Source organism: Equus przewalskii, chromosome 1 (assembly GCF_037783145.1).
Source record: "Equus przewalskii isolate Varuska chromosome 1, EquPr2, whole genome shotgun sequence".
NCBI lineage: Eukaryota > Metazoa > Chordata > Mammalia > Perissodactyla > Equidae > Equus > Equus przewalskii.
The window spans coordinates 114,346,196-114,364,188 of record NC_091831.1 but is presented as its reverse complement, the minus strand read 5'-3'; the positions used below and the strand labels follow the sequence as shown (position 1 = coordinate 114,364,188).

At 39.7% G+C, this 17,993-nt stretch overlaps 1 protein-coding gene across 1 annotated transcript in view; it reads left to right on the top strand.

Moving 5' to 3' along the window:
• The first annotated feature begins 10,623 nt into the window (after nt 1–10,623).
• Nucleotides 10,624–17,993, top strand: part of LOC103565322 (cytoplasmic FMR1-interacting protein 1) — a 61,617-nt gene continuing 54,247 nt past the window's right edge. The window contains exon 1 of the mRNA XM_070623749.1: nt 10,624–10,841. The gene's annotated coding sequence lies outside the window, so the exon portion shown is untranslated. The remainder of the gene's footprint in view (nt 10,842–17,993) is intronic.

The window sequence follows — 17,993 nt, the reverse complement described above, 5'->3', positions numbered from 1 at the left end:
CTTTCATTAGCCTTCAACCTGATATCCAAACTAATCCACCATCCTGTCAGCACTCTGAGTTAGGCAAGACAAAACCAGTCCCTCCAATGGCCTCCAGGCAAGTTGGAACATTGCAAACAACTTGCACTTTTTTCCTTCCACCCTAAGGGAGGAACCAGAAATTGAGGGAGGAACTTCTTCCTAACCATTCGGTGCTGGGGAGGGAGTGGGCAAGGGTGATCAAAAACATCATGAAATTTTTGTTTGAAATGTTTTAAGTACAACTTTTCTTGGTTATGCATTGGTTTGGTTGCTGCAGATCCTTAACCAGTTCTAGAGTTCTCACAAAGCTACTTTGGTCCCTATGGTGTTTACCTAGCATTTCTGTGGGGGAAGATGGACTGGGAGCTCCCTACTCTGCCATCTTTCTCACATCAACCAATATGTTATATTTCGTATCTAGTAAAACTGCTTAATTTTGAAATTCATCCATTTTATAATACTTGGATCATTCTTTCCTTTTTATTAATAATATTCCATTGTATGAATATACCATACTTTGTTTAACCATTTTCCTAGTTATGCCCTTTTTGTTTCTAGTTTTTTGCTATTATGAATAAGGCTTATAAGAATGTTCATGTGGGTGATGTCAGCAACATGGCAGTGTGAGCTCACCTGGGACTCTCTCCCCTCCAAATTACAACCAAAAAGAGCAACTGCTGTCCAACCAAAAAAAAAAAATTGTAATAGAAATTGTCAGAGACCCACAGCAGCCAAATGACAGAAAGTGGAGAGGCTGGAGCTGCCCTCAGAGGAGCTGGAATGGGGTAAGAGAGAACTTCGCTCCCTCCCCTAGAGATTGGGATCACTGCTGCGCGCGAGGGAAGGAGTGGGGCAGGGGCCACGCATCCAGGGATAATCCAGGACTCACACCGCCAGTGCAGTGGAAACCCTCTAATGGGGGAAAGCTTTCACGTGGGGGAACCCCAGCAAGCCAGGGCCCCAGGAGACCAGAAAGCGAGAGCTAACCAATCCAGGTCGATGTGAGTGAAAGTACCCCTCCTCCCTCAACCCACACTGCACGCAGCCATCGCGGGTGAAGGTGGAGGGCTCAGAATGCAAGGCTCTCGACCTCCGTCTAGTGGCAACAGGCTGTAACTGCAACCAAATAATAGCATCATGTGCAAAAACTGCTCCTCTACCATCCAGCAATTTATAAAAGCTCCAGCCCAAAAGGAAAACAATAAAAATACAGAAGTAGGTCCTGAGGGCTTGGAAATGGGTAAACTAAGTGAAGATGAGTTCAAAATAGCTATCATCAAAATATTCAATGAGGTAAAGGGAAATATAGGGAAACAAGTCAACGAGTTCTGGAGTTACTTCACAAAAGAGATTGAAATTATAAAGAAGAATCCATTAGAAATACTAGAGATGAAAAATACAATGGATCAGATAAAACAGAATGAGGATTCCCATAGAGGAGCAAATTAGCATAATCGAAGATAGACAGGCTGAATGGCTCCAGAGAGAGGAAGAAAGAGAACTAAGAATTATAAAAGCTGAAAAAAATCTCAGAGAAATAGCTGACTCAATGAGAAAAATGCAACTTAAGAATCATCGGAATTCCTGAGGGTGTGGAAAAGGAAAATGGAGCAGAAAGTGTGCTCAACAAAATAATACAAGGGAACTTCCCAAATCTAGGGATTGAGAGAGAAACGTGTGTGGAGGAAGCTTTCAGATATCCTAGATTTGTCCATGTAAAAAGACCTACTGTGAGCCATATAGTAGTAAAAATGGCAAAAATGAATGACAAAGAAAGACTACTCAGGGAAGCAAGGCAGAAGAAAATAACCTAGAAAGGAACCCCCATCAGACTTTCAGTGGATTTCTCTACAGAAACCTTACAAGCTAGGAGAGCTTGGAGTGACATATTCAAAACTTTAAAGGATAAAAATCTTCAGCCAAGAATACTCTATCCAGCAAAAATATCCTTTAGATATGAGGGAGAAATTAAATCTTTTCCAGACAAACAAAAGCTAAGGTACTTTGTAGTCACAAGACCTCCACTACAAGAAATCCTCAAGAAGGCTCTCATACCTGAAAAAAGAAAAAAGGGAGTAAGGGGTCACAAAACACAGAGTTGGGAGACAAATAGAATCTGAATAGGATAGCAAATATTCAACTATAGCATTAGGATAAAGGGAAGGAAATCACCAAAGCAAAGACAATCTTATCACTCTAACCACAAACTCACAACACAAGTTGGAATGAGAGATTAAAATAATAATTTAGGAGGGGAGGAGGAAAGGGACTGAAACAGTCTAGGCTAAGGAAGTAAGAGACCACCAGAAAATGGACTATGTTATACACGAGATTCTGAATACAAACTTCAGGGTAGCCACTAAACTGAAAAACAGAACAGAGACACAAAACATAAATAAGGAAAAATCTAAGAAACCCAGCATAAGAAATTGCAGAAGTCAATGGGTAGGCTAAAACACACAGGACGAGAAAAAAAGGAAACACAGGAAAACCAGAAAACGAGCAACAGAATGACAGCATTAAGCCCTCATGCATCAATACTCACCCTCAATGTAAACAGATTGAACTCTCCAATAAAAAGGCACAGAGTGGCAAAATGGATTAAAGAACAAGATCCAACAATTTGTTGCCTCCAGGAAACACACCTCAGCTCCAAGGACAAACACAGGCTCAGAGTGAAGGGGTGGAAGACAATACTCCAAGCTAATAGCAAACAAAAGAAAGCAAGCATCACAATACTTAGACAAAACAGACTTCAAGATAAGGCAGGTAAAGAGAGACATAGAGGGCCAATATATAAGGATCAAAGGGACACTTCATCAAGAAGAAATAATGCTTATAAATATCTATGTACCCAACACAGGAGCACCAAAGTTCATAAAGCAACTATTAACAAACCTAAAAGAAGATATCAAAAACAACACAATAATAGTAGGGGACCTCAACACCCCACTCACATCAGTGGACAGATCATCCAGACAGAAAATCAACAAAGAAACAGTGGAGCTAAACAAAAAGCTAAAACAGTTGGACTTAATAGACATATATAGAACACTCCATCCAAAAACAGCAGAATACACATTCTTCTCAAGCACACATGGAACATTCTCAAGGATAGACCGTATGTTGGGAAACAAGGCAAGCCCTTTACAAATTTTAAAAAATTGAAATAATAACAAGCATCTTCTCTGATCATAATGCTATAAAGCTAGAAATTAATTACAAGAAAAAAGCTGAGAAAGGCACAAGGATGTGGAGACTAAACAATATGCTATTGAACAAGCAATGGATCATTGAAGAAATTAAAGAAGAAATAAAAAAATACCTGGGGACAAATGAAAATGATAACATGCCATACCAACTCATATGGGATGCAGCTAAATCTGTATTAAGAGGAAAATTCATCGTAATTCAGGCACATCTTAACAAACAAGAAAAGTCTCAAATAAGCAATCTTAAACTACACCTAACTGAATTAGAGAAAGAAGAACAAACAAAGCCCAAAGTCAGCAGAAGGAGAGAAATAATAAAAATCAGAGCAGAAATAAATGCTATTGAAACGAAAAAGGCGGTAGAAAGGATCAATGAAACAAAGAGCTGGTTCTTTGAGAAGATAAGTAAAATTGACAAACCCCTAGCCAGACTTACAAAGAAAAAAAGATAGCTCAAATAAACAAAATCAGAAATGAAAGAGGAGAAATAACAACAGATTCCACAGAAATACAATGGATTCTAAGAGAATACTACAAAAAACTATATGCCAGCAAAATGGATAACCTAGAGGAAATGGATAAATTCTTGGACGCCTACAATCTCCCAAAGCTCACTCAAGAAGAAGCAGACAATTTGAACAGACCAATCACAAGGTAAGAGATTGAAACAGCAATCAAAAGCATCCCAAAGAATAAAACCCCAGGACAAGATGGTTTTCCTGGGGAATTCTACCAAACTTTCAGAGAGGATTTAATTCCTATACTTTTCAACTTATTCCAAAAAATTAGGGAAGATGGAACATTTCCTCACACATTCTACGAGGCCAAGATCACACTGATACCAAAGCCTGACAAGGACAGCACAAAAAGGGAGAACTACAGGCCAATATCGCTGATGAACATAGATGCAAAAATTCTCAACAGAATTTTGGCAACCCAAATTCAGCAATTCATCAAAAGGATCCTACATCATGACCAAGTGGGATTCATCCCAGGGACACAGGGATGGTTCAACATCTGCAAATCAATCAACGTGATACACCACATCAACAAACTGAGGAATGAAAACCACATGATCATCTCAATAGATGCAGAGAAAGCATTTGACAAGATCCAACAGCCATTTATGATAAAAACTCTGAACAAAATGGGCATAGAAGGGAACTACCTCAACATAATAAAGGCCATATATGACAAACCCACTGCCAACATCATACTCAATGGGCAAAAACTCAGTGCCATCCCACTGAGAACAGGAACGAGAAAAGGATGCCCTCTATCACCACTCTTATTTAACATAGTACTGGAGGTTCTGGCCAGAGCAATCAGGCAAGAAAAAGGAATAAAAGGAATCCAAATAGGGAGGGAAGAAGCGAAACTCTTGCTGTTTGCAGACGACATGATCTTATATATAGAAAACCCCAAAGAATCCATTGGAAAACTTTTAGAAGTAATCAACAACTACAGCAAAGTTGCAGGGTATAAAATCAATTTACTTAAATCAGTAGCATTTCTATACTCTAATAAAGAACAGAAAAAGAACTCAAGAACACAATACCATTCACAATTGCAACAAAAAGAATAAAATACCTCAGGGTGAATTTAACTAAGGAAGTGAAAGACCTATACAATGAAAATTACAAGGCTTTTCTGAAAGAAATGGATGACGACATAAAGAGATGGAAAGACATTCCATGCACATGGATTGGAAGAATAAACATAGTTAAAATGTCCATTCTACCTAAAGCAATCTACAGATTCAACACCATCCCAATCAAAATCCCAAAGACATTCTTTACAGAAATAGAAAAAAGAATCCTAAAATTCATATGGGGCAACAAAAGACCCTGAATTGGTAAAGCAATCCTGAGAAAAAAGAACACAGCTGGAAGCATCACAATCCCTGACTTCAAAACATACTACAAAGCTACAGTAATCAAAACAGCATGGTACTGGTACAAAAACAGGTGCACAGATCAATGGAACAGAATTGAAAGCCCAGAAATAAAACCACACATCTATGGACAGCTAATCTTCGACAAAGGAGCTGAGGGCCTACAATGGAGAAAAGAAAGTCTTTTCAACAAATGGTGCTGGGAAAACTGGACAGCCACATGTAAAAGAATGAAAATTGACCACTCTTTTTCACCATTCACCAAAATAAACTCAAAATGGATTAAAGACCTAAAGGTGAGACTGAAACCATAAGGCTTCTAGAAGAAAATGTAGGCAGTACACTCTTTGACATCAGTATTAAAAGGATGTTTTCAGACACCATGTCTTCTCAGACAAGGGAAACAATAGAAAGAATAAACAAATGGGACTTCATCAGACTAAACAGCTTCTTCAAGGTAAGGGAAAACAGGATTGAAACATAAAAAAAAACCACTAACTGGGAAAAAATATTTGCAAGTAATACATCCGACAAAGGCTTAATATCTATCATATATAAAGAACTCACACAACTCAACAACAAAAAGTTAAACAACCCAATCAAAAAATGGGTAGGAGACATGAACAGACATTTCACCAAAGAAGATATACGGATGGCCAATAGGCACATGAAAAGATGTTCATCATTGCTGATCATCAGGGAAATGCAAATCAAAACTACACTAAGATATCACCTTACACCCATTAGAATGACAAAAATAACTAAAACAAATAGTAACAAATGTTGGAGAGGTTGTGGAGAAAAAGGAACCCTCATACACTGCTGGTGGTAATGCAAACTGGTGCAGCCACTATGGAAAACTGTATGGAGATTCCTCAAAAAATTAAAAATAGAACTACCATACGATCCAGCTATCCCACTACTGGGTATCTATCCAAAGAGCTTGAAGTCAGCAGTTCGAAAAGTCCCATGCACCCCAATGTTCGTGGCAGCATTATTTACAATAGCCAAGATGTGGAAGCAATCTAAGTGCCAATCAACAGATGAATGGATAAAGAAGATGTGGTATATATATACATGGAATACTACTCAGCCATAAAAAAGAACAAAATTGTCCCATTTGCAACAACATGGATGGACCTTGAGGGAATTATGTTAAGTGAAATACGCCAGATAGAGAAGGACAATCTCTGTATGACTCCACTCATATGAGGAATTTAAACATGTGGACAAAGAGAACAGACTAGTGGCTACCAGGGGAAAGCGGGACTGGGGGGTGGGCACAAAGGGTGAAGGGTTGCGCCTACAACATGACTGACAGACAATAATGTGCAATTGAAATTTCACAAGATTGTAACCTATCATTAACTCAATAAAAAATTTTTTAAAAAAAAGAATGTTCATGTACAAGTCTTTGTGTAGAGATAAATTTTCACTTCTCTTGGGTAAATACATAGATGTAGGATTACGTACCATAGCATATATGTATGTCTAACTTTATAAGAGACTTCTAAAGTGTTTTCTTTGAAGAATCCTATTTTTATTGGGTTGTCATTTTACTATTGTATATTCTTTGTATATTCTGGATACAACTCCTTTGTCAATTATATGAAAACAGCATTGTCTTCAAGTCTGTGCCTTGGCATTTCACTTTCTTAACATTGTCTTTTGATGAGAAGTTTTAAAATTCTGAGCAAATTATTTATCATTTTTTTCTAAAGTTATTGACCAAAGAGGTTAGTACATTTTCTGTTCTCGGACATCTTTGCCTACCTCTATGCTAAGGTTGTGAAATTATTCTCATGTTTTCTTCTAGAAGCTTTGTATCTTTAGCTTTCACATCTAGGTCTGTGATCCATATTGAGTTAACTCTTCTGTGTGGTGTGGGCAAGGGGGTCAACGTTCAATTTTTTGCACATGGTTATGCAGTTATTTAGCACCATTAAAAAAAGACTTTCCCTTCTCCATTAAATTCCTTTGGCACCTTTATTGAAAATAAACAGCCCATATAGGTGTGGGCTTGTCTTAGTCTGTTTGGGTTGCTATAACAGAATACTACAGACTGAGTGGTTTATCAACAACAGAAATTTATATCTCACAGTTCTGGAGGCTGTGAAGTCCAAGATGCAGGTGCTGGCAGATCTCGTGTCTGCTGAGAGCCCACCTCCTGGTTCACAGACCTGTAAACTCAAATAGTGGAACAGATGAAGGAACTCTCTGGGGTCTCTTTTCTAAGCACACTAACCCTATTCATGAAGGCTCCATACTCCTGACGTAATCACCTCCCAAAGTCCTCACCTCCAAATACCAATCAATTGGGTATTCGGTTTCAGCGTATGAATTTGGGGGGCTGGGGGACAAAAACATCTCAGTCTACAGCTGGGCTTATTTCTCACTATTCTGTTCCATTGGTCTATTTGTACTTCCTTATGCCAAGACCACACAACTTTAATTACTGTGGATTAGTGGAATTGGTATTGTTTCTTCCTTAAATGTTTTAAAAAATTCACCACTGAAGCTGTATCAACTTGGAGATTTTCTTTGTGGGAAGGTTTTAAATGATAGATTCATTTTCTTTTTTCTTCTACCAATTTGGGACTATTCAGATTTTCTATTTTTTTCTTGTATCAGTTTTGAAAAGTCATGTTTTTCAAGAAATGTATCTATTTCTTCTGAATTATTAAATTTACTGCCATCAAGTTTTTCATACAATTCCTTTAGTATCTTTTCACTGTTGATAAGAAACTAGTAGGGTCTCCACATTTATTTCTGATGTTGGTAATTTATGTTTTTCTAAAATCAATTTTGCTAGGGTGTAACAATTCTATTACTTTTTGCAAAGCCAGCTTTTTTGGATTATCCTGTTTGGTCATTTATTTTCTAGTTCATTGTCTCTGTTCTTTATTATTTCTTTACTTCTTTCTTTGGATTTAACTTGCTTGTGTTTTTCTAAACTTTTTTGAGGTAGAAGTTTAATTATTAATTTTAAGCTCTCCTTATTTTCTAATATATGCATTTCATATATAAACTTTCCCTCTGAGCATTCATTTAGCTTCCTTTCATAAACTTTAACATTTTTGCATTATTGTTTGGTTCAACATATTTTCTCATTTCCATCGTGATTTCTTTTTTGATCAAAGGGACATTTGGAAGTGTATTATTTAATTCTCTAATATTTGGGCATTTAAAAAGTTATTTTTTTGTTACTGCTTTTTAACTTAATTTCATGGTGTTTAGAGAAGGTTCAACATGATTTCAACCCTTTGAAAGCCGTTGAGGCTTGTTTTACTTCCTAGCATATGGTATATTTTGTGAATGTTGCACATGTGTCTGAAAACTTGAATTCTTCTTAGTAACACCTTGAGGGCTCAGTAGACAGTGTTTGAGCATCTTTTATTCAATCCAGCATATTCTGTTTTGTGGGGGTACTGTTTAGGTTAAACAAGTTAATTGCCTTTTAAATTTTTCTGTATCATTGCTTATTTTTGTGTCTGCCTGTCCTATCAATTACTAAGAGAGGTGTGTTCAAATCTCTAATTATGAGTGTGTGTTCGCCTATTTCTTTTTCTGATTCTATCAATTTTTCCCAAGTATTTCAAAGTTTATTTGGTGTATACACATTAAAAATTATTTTTTTTCTGAATAAATTGACCCACTTATCTTTATCAAATGTCCCATTTAATTTCTGGCGACACTCCTTGTCTTGAAGTCTACTTGATATTAATCTAGCCACTCTAACTTTATGATTAGCAGGTGCATGGTAGATCATTTCCATCCTTTAAATTTCAACCTTTTTGTGTCCTGACGTCTCCTTTAAACAGCATCTATTTAGGTTTTGTTTTTATCCAATGTGACTGTTTCTGTCTTTTAATTGGAGTGTTTAGCCCATTTATATTTAACGTAATTACATATATGGTTGGATTTAAGCCTAAGAGCTTGCTCTTTTTTACTGTTTATCCTATGTGCTTTTTCCTCCTTCTTTGCTGCCTTCTTTGGATTAACTGAGTATATTTCAGCATTCCATTTTATTTTCTCCCTTGAAATTTTATCTATGCTTCTTATTTTGTATTAATTGCTCTAGGGATCACAATGTTTTTAAATTATCACATTATACCTTGAGTTTGTATTCTATCACTTCACCTACAGTTTTTATTTTTTTTATTTATTTATTTTTATTTATTTATTTATTTTTAAAGATTGGCACCTGGGCTAACCACTGTTGCCAATCTTTTTTTTTTTTCTGCTTTATCTCCGCAACCCCCCCCCCCCCCCATAGTTGTATATCTTAGTTGCAGGTTCTTCTAGTTGTGGGATGTGGGACGCCGCCTCAAAGTGGCCTGACGAGCGGTGCCATGTCCGCGCCCAGGATCAGAACCCTGGGCCGCCGCAGCGGAGCACACGAACTTAACCACTCGGCCACGGAGCCGGCCCCTACAGTTTTTAAAAAAGCCCTTTGGAATCTAACTTTGAGGCTCAGCCCTGGGCAGAAAGAAGTAGTAATTGAAAATGTGTAGCCTGGGAACCAGAAAGTCACTAGAAGTCCATGTTTTGCAGGAGTGTAAGAGACCTCCGGGAGCTCCTAGAAAAAGTGTTGTTTGAATATTTAGACAACTGGTAGACTCTGGCCTAGTCAGGATCCATTTGCTGTTAACTTTTTGCATTATCCGAGGACGGCCAGGGAATAATCAAATGTCTTTTGGTTTTCACAGTTCAGTGGCCAGATTAGAATACCTGATGACCATCATTATTGTTCCCCATTAGATCTGGGACGGAGGGTGAAGGGGGAGAGGGTAGTTGGGGGTGAGTGGGAGTTCAGAGCAATTTTTCTCCAAAGCACGCCTGTGACAAGCTCTCTCCTCTCAGAGTTTCCACATGATGTGTTGCTTAATTGCCTCTCTCAAGATTGTTTTTTGGGGACTAATGCAAGTCGGGTTTTCTTCTGTCAGCAATTCTCACAAGCAGGCACATGCATTTGCTCCTGGCTCAGAGGGGAGATGGGATTGTACAGTTGTGATCACTGCAGGGGCTCGACGAGGTCATTTTCTCTTAGTTGGCTAGGCTCTGGTGGCTTGTACCTGTCGCACCCGGCCCCCGGCCCCCTGCTGTGGTCCGTCCCTCGGGGCGCAGGTGTGCGCTCCTCCTCCCTGGTGGTGGGGCGCCCGGCCAGCGCGCCCTGGGTTCATCCCACCCACCGCACAAACCCCGTGGAGCCCTGGGAACAGGGTACAAATCCCCGTTCCTTTTACGCCTAGTGCCGGGCGGCTACCACGGGGAAGCCCCTCGCTGATCTCTCTGCCCCCCTCCTCCCCTCGCGGTCCCAGGCAGAGCTGAGGTCGCATAAAGCAGCAGGTGACCCTCGGGGCCTCTCCTCCCTGGGGAACACCTTCGGCAGCTGGAGGGAAGCGCGGCCAGCCCCGCTCGGGCGTCTTCCCACTGACCGGCGTCGGGCGCGCGTGCCCCGGCGGGCTCCCGGGAGGCGGGGGCCGCGAAGTGCGTAGGGAACACAGGGAGCAGACAGGGCCGCGGCCGAGCTCAGAAGGAGGAGCGCCGGGAGGAAGAGGCCGAGCCGGGAGAGCCCCCGCCCCGGGAGGAAGGGGAGGAGGCCGGGTGTTTCCTGGCGCATTCCCGGCCCGCCCGAGTGACTCACTCAGCCAGGAAACTCCCAGGGCCTGCTCCGGACCCCCGAGCCGCCGCTGCTGCTGCTGCGGACCCAGGTGAGAAACGCTGCTGCCCCCGCCCCGTCCTGCTGCCCCCGTGGGGTCCTGGCCGCCCTCTGAACCGGGTCGGGCAGGGCGACGGCGGTGCCGGGCCGGGGCCCCGCGAGCGGCCAGGACTTGGCCCTCAGCGGTGCGGCCTCCCCGGAGGCGCGGCCTCTCGGATCGCCTCGGCTTCCGCACGCCGGCTCTGGCCGCTGTACCCCCGACCCTCGTACCACCGGCCCCTGCTCTCCCTGTCCGCTCGGCCTTGGCTCTCACGTCCCCCGCCCCCGGTCTCCTGACCGCGCGCCCCCAGATCCCGGATTCCCGCGTCCCCGGCACGTGGCAGAGCTCCAGTGGGAAGGGGTACGTTGGTGTTTTGCAGTTATTGTTGGAAAGTAAGGGGCAGAAAGCTTGCACGAAGGTCGTGCGACAAAATCCGAACCAGTTTTTGCTTTGTGTCCCTCTCGGAGGAAATGAGGGAGACTGGCCAAGCGAAATCATTTTTCAGATTCTTGGAGAGATGAGTTTGAGGCTTTGTTAAGGAACCAGGATTGTTACGTGGGAAGCGCTGTTCCGCGCAGCCATGAATTGTGTATTTTAAGCCTAAAATGCGTGCGCTTAATTTGCAGCACATTGAGGGCATAAGAAAAAGAGCTGAAGAGTAATTTGGAAATGGGGTTTAAGGAGCGTTTTTTAAGCTGAAAGAGGCATGCGGACCATGTACACTCTAGTATTATGTGTAAACGGGATGGATAGCGATTGCTTATTAAACCCAGTCTTGGGTGATCTGCGCTTCTGTGGTCGACTGGGACTTTGGAGTGTTTCTTTTCTAGTAGTAGAGGGTAATGTGGCCCACATCGGGCAGGGTTTTGCAGGAAAGCTTCGTGAGCCCGGTGGTATTTCTTGGCCATTGTCTAACATGATTCCTTAAATGATTTGTGATTGAAGCAGCAGTGATACCCGACTCTGTAGCTCAGATTGCTGTGGTTGACAACTCGTCACCAACTCGGAGCAGCGTGGTGATTGTGCTAGAGAATCCTGTCCAGGTTCCTGAGCCGGCGGTGGCAGCCTCTACGCTGCGTGCTCCTGTGCTCGGACCAGGGAGGGTCCCAAGCGTCGTCTCCCTTATCCCTGCAGGTCGTTAGTGGTTTTCCATGTAAAGCGTAGTTATGCAGGCACAGTAAGAAGTAATCATGCTTTAAATAAACGTGGCCACTGAAGGTATGCATTTGTAGGATTTCAGTGGGAAGATGGGTGCTAATGCTGTTCGATTTGCTGCTGCCTTCTTCCCCAGCGGCATCATCTCTCTGACAGGCAAACAGGGAATCGTGGTGGAAACATTTCCTATATGTTTGTATGCTGGTAGGTCGCTCAAAGAAAATTTACTCCCCGAGGTTTTTTCTTTTTTGTAGTGTTTTATTTGAACTTATTTTTAAATTTACATATAGTAAAATTCACTTTTTGGGGTACAGTTCAATGAGTTTTGACAAATGCAAGGGGTCGTGTGACACCCACCACAAACAAGATAAAGAACAGTTCCATGGCTCCCAAATTCTTTCATGCTGTGTTTTGTAGGCAACCCTCCCCCTCATTTTCAATTCCTGAAACCACTGAGCTGGCTGTTCTCCATTCCTACAGTTTTTCTTTTTCTGGAGTGTCATATGTGGTCTGTGACTCTGGCTTAGTTCACTTAGCATAATGCATTTGAGACTGACCATACTTTAGTTTGTCCCTGAGTGGTAAAGACATGAAGCTTTGAAAAGTGTAGTTCTAAGGTACAACCAGAGAGATTCAAATAATATTTTTAAGTTATGATAAAAATTACAAAACTCCAGCTCATTAAAAAATTTAAACTATACAGAGAATGATGTATACTAATTCTCTCAATATGTCTATCATAGTATATAGCCTTTTTTGTTCTTACACGTAGTTTTTGGTTTTTGTGTTCTTTTGGTAACAGTGAGATTATATTGCGTATATCTTCATACATTTTCACTTGATGATCTTCGCTTAATGATCTTGGAGATCTCTACATGTTGGCATATATAGTATATATATGCAGATTTTCCTCATTCTTTTTACTATCTGTATGGTGTTCTAATATATAGAGGTACCATAATTTATTTAATCAGCATCCTGTTTAACACTGTTATTTCACGTTTCTCATCACCGTGATCATTGCTTGTGTCTATATCTTTGTGCACGTACTCAAGTTTATTATTCTGGAAGTGAATTTGGGTTTAAATAATAGCTAACATTTCTTAAGTACTTACTTTGCTCCAGCGTTTTTTTAAGCCAGGGTTACTTTTCCTGTAAAGGTCCAGACAGTGAATGTTTACGACTTTATGGGCCGTATGGTCTCTGTCATAGCTACCCCATTCTGCTGTTGAACCACCAAGCAGTATAGACCATATGTAATGAATGGGTGTGGCCATGTTTCAGTAAAACTTTATTTACAGAAACAGGCAGTGGGCTATAGTTTGTAAACTGCTAAGTACTTTACATACTAATTATTCTCACAACCTTCAAAGGTAGGTGCAATTATTATTCTCACTTTATGGATGAGGGAACTGACAAAGAGGGATGAAGTATGTGTCCAAGGTTACATGCCTGGTAAGTGGCAGAGCCAGACTTTGAATCCAACCATCTCACTGACACACTCTGAGTTAAAAATTAGAAAGAATTGCTAAAAATACCTTCCCCAAAATATTAGACCCTGGGACCTGACTCTCACACACCTACTGAATGACTCACCTATGATTCTTTGAAGGCACCTTGCTTGCTCAGGTGCTACTCCAGGAGCTCAACTGCCTCCCACTCCCCCAGGTGGGCCAGTGTTCCCTCAGCCACTTTCACTGTATGACTGTGTCCTGGCTTTTGATCTGTGTTTTACTAGCACGAGCTTATAGAGAGGTCAGCTCAGTCAGTGCCCGGGGCCACCCAGCTAGCCAGTGGGAAGAAAGACAGAGACTTCAGCAGGTGAGATCTAGTGGGTCCTGGCAAGTCTGCTGCTCTGACTGTTATTGATGTCTGCTCCAGCAGGATCACCTGAGCCCAGGTGGGCACCTTGCTTTGCCTACCTTGGCCCATTTTCCTTCTTCAGTAACATGGAAAATGTACCTATTACATTGTTATGAAGATCAAGATAGATAGTATGGGAAAAGTACCGTATGATATAGGAACAGTTACTATTAGTGCTATGTTTTCTAGAGCTTTTATATTAGAAAAATGGATTTTATAGTGTCCATTTCTAAGTAGCTAACTTGTCCCAGCTGCTCTTTCTTGCACCCAAAATTTAGCAGCCACAGGTATAGCATGGATTAATGACACGTATGTAATTTTAAAACTTTATTTTAGCCAGTGCAACAAGGTCAGAAAAAGAAATAAAAGACATGCAGATTGGAAAGGGAAAATAAAATTGTCTCTATTTGCAGGCGACATGATTATCTACATAGACAATCCAAGGAATCTATGAAAAAAACTATGAGAACTAGTAAGTGAGGTTAGCAAGGTCACAAAATAGAGTCAACACATACAAGTCAATCTTATTTTTATATACTAGCAATGTACAGTTAAAAAGTGAAATTTAAAAATACCGTTTTCAGTACCTTTAAAAAAATCAAATACTTAGATATAAATCTAATTAAACACGTACGGGATCTGTATGCTGAAAACTACAAAATGCTAATGAGTGAAATCAAAGATCATGTAAATAAATGGAGAGGTGTATTATGGTTGTGGGTTGGAACACTCAGTATAGTAAAGATGTCAGTTGTCTCCAAATTGATCTATAGATTTAACACAATTCCAATCAAGTATCCTAGCAAAAAATATTTTAAACAACTTTATTGAGGTATAATATACGTACTATAAAATTCACCTACTTTAAGTGTAGAGTGATTTTTAGAAGATTTATGGAGTTGTGCAGTCATTGCCGTAATCCAGTTTTAGAACATACTCATCAACCCACTAAGATCCCTTGTGACCTTTGACAGTTAATCCCCATTCCTAACCCCTGTTGAAGCTAGTCACTAATTTACTTTCTGTCTCTTATAGAATTGCCTTTTCTGGACATTTAACATAAATGAAAGTATACAATTTGTGGTCTTTATGTGCAGCTTCTCTCACTTAGCATAATGTTTTTTGGGATTCATTGCTGTTGTAGCATGTGTTTCATTTCTTTTGGTTGCATTGTATTCCATTGTATGGATATATCACATTTTGTTTATCCATTCACCAGATGATGAACTATTGTTTGTTTCCACTTTTTTGCCCAGTATGAATAGTGGTGCCGTGAAGACTCATGTACAAGTCTTTATGTGGACATATGTTTTAATTTCTTCTGGGTAGAAATCTTGAAGTGTTATTTCTGGGTCATAAGGTATTTATGTTTAATTTTTTAAGAAACGTCAACAGGATGTTTTTATGGATGAAAGATAAGCTGATTCTAAAATTTATGTGAAGGATAAAATAAACTAGAATAGCTTAAAAAATGTTTAAAAACAAAAATAAATTGAGGAAATCTCCTTACCTGATGTTTTCTATGTAATAAAATATAGATGACCTCACATTTACTATTTTAAACATTTCAAGTGTACAGTTTAGGAGCATTAAGTACATTTACATTGCTGTGCAACCATCGCCACTACCCATCTCCAGAACTGTTTCATCATCAGAAACTGAAACTCTGTGCCCATTAAACACTAACTCCCCACTCCCTTATTCCCCCAGCTCCTGGTAACCACCCTTCTACTTTCTGGCTGTGAACTTGATTATTCTGGATATCTTATATAAGTGGAATCATACAATATTTGTCCTTTTGTATCTGGCTTATTTCACTTAGTATAATGTCTTCAAGGTCATCCATTTTGTAGCATGTATCAGAATTTAATTCCTTTTTAAGGCTGAATAATATTCCATTGTATGTGTATACTGCATTTTCTTTACCCATTCATTTGTTGATGGACAGTTGGGTTATTTCCACCTTTTGCTATTGTATAATGCTGCTGTGAACATTGGTGTACAGATATCTCTTCAAGACCCTGTTTTCACTTCTTTTGGGAATATATCCAGAAGTGGAATTGCTGGGTCATATGGTAATTCAGTGTTTAGTTTTTTTGAGGAATTGTCATACTGTTTTCTACAGCAGTCAACACTTGTACTTTCTGGTTTTTTGATAATAGCCATCCTAATGGGTGTGAAGTGGTATCTCCTTCTGGTTTTGATTTGCATTTCCCTAATGATTAGTGATATTGAGCATCTTTTCATATACTTACTTGCCATTTATATATCTTCTTTGGAGAAATGTCTATTCAAGTCATTTGTCCATTTTTTAATCATGTTTTTTTGCTGTTGAGTTGTAAGAATTCTTTATATATTTTGGATATCAATCCCTTATCAGATATACGATTTGCAAACATTTTCTCCCATTCTGGGGGTTGTCTTTTCACTGTGTTGATAGTGTCCTTGGCTGAACAAAAGTTTTTAATTTTCATGTTCAGTTTATGTATTTTTTCTTTTGTTGCCGGTGCTTTTGGTGTCATACCCAGAAAATCTTTTTCAAATCCAGTGTCAGGAAGCTTTCTCCATATATTTTCTTCTGACAGTTTTATAGTTTTAGCTCTTATGTTTAGGGTTTTTTGTTCATTTGAGTTAACTTTTGTACGTAGTATAAGGTAATGGTCCAGTTTAATTCTTTTGCATTTGGGCATCAAGTTTTCCCAGCCCTGTCTGTTGAAAAGACTGTCCTTTCTCCATTGAAAGGTCTTGACACCCTTGTTGAAAATCATTTGATCGTATATGCAAGGCTTTATTTCTGGGCTCTACTCTATTTCATTGGTCAACAGCCCCTACCATACTGTTTTGTTAACTGTAGTTTTACAGGAAGTTTTGAAATCAGTAAGTGTGAGTCCTCCAACTTTGTTGTTTTCTCAAAATTCTTTTAGCTATTCTAGGTCCCATGAGATTTCATATTAATTCTAGGATGGCTTTTTCTGTTTTTGCAGAAACTGCTGTTGGCGTTTTGAAAGGGATTGCGTTGAATCTGTAGATAGCTTTGGGTTATATTGTCATCTTAACAATAGTAAGTCTCCCAATCCGTGAACATGGAGTAGCTTTCCATTTATTTGTGTCTTTAATTTTTTTCAGCAGTTTTGTAACTTTTAGTGTACGAATCTTTCACCTCCTTGCTTAAATTTATTCTTATTTTTTTCTTTTTGATGCTATCGTAAATTGAATTGTTTTCTTAATGTCTTTTTTGGATAGTTCATTGCTAACGTATAGAAATGCAGCTGATTTTTGTGTGTTACTTTTGTATCCTCCAGCTTTGCTGAATTCGTTTATTAGCTCTAACAGTTCTTTTGTGAAATCTTTAGGATTTTCGGCATAGAAGATCATGTCCTCTGCAGTTTCATGTATTATGAGGCTGTGTTGTTAGGTGAATATATGTTTATACTTGTTACATCTTGCTGATGGATTGACCCTTTTATCATAATGTTTCTAGTAACAATTTTTGTCTTCAAGTCTGTTTTGCCTGATATTTGTTGAATGCTAGTATAGCTACTTCTGCTCACTTTTAGTTTCTCTTTGCATGGTATATCTTTTCCCATCCTTTTAGTTTCACTCTATTTGTATCTTTGAATTTAAAATGTGTCTGTCATGGACATGTAATTGGTTCTTTTTTTAATCCATTCTGTCAATGTCTGCCTTTTAACTGTCTAGTCCACTTACATTTAATGTGAATACTTATGTGGGAGGATTTACATCTGCCATTTTATTACTTGTTCTCTTTATATCTTATATCTGGAGAACCTTTGGCTACAAATGGGGGGTTTAAGTACAGCAGCTGTGCAGGAGCCAGTGGAGAACCTGGGGCCATGAGTGGGGCTTAAACATGGCAGCTCTGGCTTGATTTCAGATTATCTAGTAGGGGGATTACAGAGCATTCCAGGAATAAGATTTGCATTGATATGAATTTTTTGTGTTAAAGGCCTCTCAGAACACGTGCTCAAGAAAACAGGAATGTATTCTTTACCTCTGTGTTGGTTTGAGCCTGGTGTGCATTTGTGCTGTTCAGCAGGAGCTCACTGAGCATTCATTTACCTGATTACTCCCCCATCCAACTTCATCATTTCTGCCTCACCTCTGTGCATGGCTGTGGTGACAGAA